Source organism: Gavialis gangeticus, unplaced genomic scaffold (assembly GCF_001723915.1).
Source record: "Gavialis gangeticus isolate Ggan-Ray unplaced genomic scaffold, GavGan_comp1, whole genome shotgun sequence".
Classification (NCBI taxonomy): Eukaryota; Metazoa; Chordata; order Crocodylia; family Gavialidae; genus Gavialis; species Gavialis gangeticus.
Genome location: NW_017729024.1, coordinates 62,733,919 through 62,736,589, shown reverse-complemented (window position 1 = coordinate 62,736,589; position 2,671 = coordinate 62,733,919). Strand labels below are relative to the sequence as shown.

General features: G+C 41.4%; 1 long non-coding RNA gene across 1 annotated transcript in view; it reads right to left on the bottom strand.

The window, feature by feature from the left end:
• Nucleotides 1-1,712: 1,712 nt before the first annotated feature.
• The window catches only part of LOC109298211, a 15,599-nt gene continuing 14,640 nt past the window's right edge, over nt 1,713-2,671 (bottom strand). The window contains exon 3 of the long non-coding RNA XR_002097532.1: nt 1,713-1,724. This is a non-coding gene — a long non-coding RNA (uncharacterized LOC109298211). The remainder of the gene's footprint in view (nt 1,725-2,671) is intronic.

Below are 2,671 nucleotides of genomic sequence, written 5' to 3'. Positions count from 1 at the left end.
TGGGGTGCTGCCGTACCCAGCAGGACTGTGCAGAGACTGACAACTATGAATACACCAAGAGCTTTTCCTCCCCAGGTATCCAGGAAGAGGCAAATTGTGAACGCGTTCTAGCAAATGCACATTGATTCATTAGATTGCATTTCCTTTGGGTCCCAAAGCTAGCAGGCCGGGGAGTGCCTCTATACAATTCTCTTTCTACTGACTCTCAATATAACAGCAATAAATGGTTCTGTTACCACTCTGGGCATCTGAATATTTGCTATTTTAAATAAATATGCTTGGTTGTAACTTTCTTTATGGCAAAGTAACTTCCACATGGCAATTTCTGGGCAACTTCCTCCTTTAACCATGTTTGCTGCAGGTCAGTTTTCTTGGGTTTGTGCACGGTGTAATTTATGTTTTCCCAAAGCAGCTGTGATGGCAGACTGGCTGGGGAGGGGCAGGGGGTTGTTTAATTTCTTGGGGCAAGTCCATGGAGCAGTGCTTATCTGAGCTTGGGTGGTAAAAGTGCTTCTGACTCTTCTAACCAGCCTGCTTAGGGACAGGAGAGGGGGAAAATAAAGTTAACTAGAAAATGAGGGGCTGATGTGAAGCCCGCTAAAGTCAGTCTGAGTATTTTTGGAGCAAGCTCTTTCTTTCTTTTTTTAAGATGCAGACAGTCTTATACTACTATAAAAATGCCTCTTTCAGGTTACTTTATGTTGATTGGGAAGGGATGTAAGGACTGTGTTTTTTGGACTTGGCTTCCTTCCCAAGCAAGAAAAAGTAAACTGAATGAGGCACTTTTTATAGTAGAGTAAGGATGGCAACACAGAGAGTCATAGAATGTAATATTGACAATGTAAGCAGGAGAAGAGATGCATGCACCAAAGTCTCCTCGAGACCAGTTAAGTTCTCTCTCCCCTTGGCTACACTGCCTTTCTCCTGCATTTTGTCTCTAAATTTCTCATAGATCTGTGGTCACTTGGTCCTACTAGATCTTCCCCTGTCCTGCCCATCCAGTAATCTAATATCCTTATTTATTGGTTTCCAGGTTGATGTTTTGTTATGCAACCCTCTGAAGTTTAAAAAGAAACATCTCTCTGTGTATTAAGATTATCTGTGTAGTTTCGTGATGCTCAGCCTCCAGCCCAGGAGCCATATTCAGCCTATAGAGCCATGACACTTGGCTTGTGGGGCTCCCCATGGGCCCAGAAATTTGGTATCTAGGGAGCAGTAGCAGCATTAATTGCTTTGAGAGTTATGGCAATTAATGTCGCCACAGCTTCCCTGCTGCCAAATTTCTGGAACCTTCAGGAGCCCCAATGTCCAGACTGCATGGTCCTGCACACCAGATTGCACCAGCCTGCTGTCACTTTGCAGCTGGATCCAATGCGTGAGGTCAGGCCATGATCAGATCTGGCATATGGAGTTATGCCAGCACTCGAGATCACAACCTCAGACTAACCCTACAAGCTGATCCTGTGCTGGATCTAACTCACAGATGGACCCTGTGGGCAGAATCTGATCTGCAGATTGTCCCTGTACCAGTCATCTGGCCCTGGGGGCTGGAGAGTTTGAGCACCACTTGTGTAGTTCTGTGGGACAGAGATGTGGAGAAGGGATAGGGGAATGATGCTAGCAGTTTAACTTTGTATGTCCAGTTTGCTGTTGTTTGCTGTTTTTAATATTGACTCTTGTTTATATGAATACATATTGCACCAAATTCTTTGGCAAATCATTTTCTGCCTGCTAATACTTGCTCTCTGAGGGCCTGATCCTTTAAACACTGATGCATCTGAGTCACTTTGCTCATCCTAGTAATCCTGTTGTGCTAAACACAGATACTGTCCTGCATATGAAGCTCATCTTGAGTTCACTGGCAGCCTGAGCATACAGGGCTTGCATGCCACAAACCCTTAGTTGGTAAGATAGTCATGTTAAGTCACTTCCTTACTTTCTGATATAAGGATTACTCACCTCAGAAAGAAAAGCTGGATTCAACCCTTTTTTTATCTAGTGTAAGACTAAAAGATTCATCCTTTTATCTGAGAAAAAGATGCCTACTGTGACAAAATCTTCTTAAGTAACTAGTGATTTTCTTTTCTTTTCTTTTTTTTTTTTGCATAACCCAAAGTGGTGGTTTTCAGAGGGAAGATCCTCAGCACCAGAAAATTAGCTTCTCCCCCCACCCCCCCACATCCTTCATGGTGTGTCATACTGGTGTCAAAATACTCTTTACTGTGCGAGGAGTGAAACTGAACTGAGATGCCTATAATAGACACTCTTTCCTTACCTGGGTTTATCTACGTATTTATTAGAATTTTGTGTCTTAGTATACTTATATAGAATTTCATTTTGGTAGTTTTTATCATTGCAGATCAATGTTTTGAATTTATGCAATTCTGGAATATGATCTGACAAATTTGAAGAAAAAATAGGTTGACAAACTGAAAACACCTAGCTGTTCATGTGGGCTTGTTCATGCCCACAAATTTTGCTGAGTTTATTTATACCTGCATAGTTAAAGTGGAAAACCTATTTATTTTCTGTCCACACTATCTCAATTTAATGTTGTGTTTAACTTGGTATAACTGTATGTGTGCTATAATAGGATATAAAAATGGCACCTCTAACTTTATTCAGGAAGATACAAGAAGCACTGATATATATATATATATATATATATATA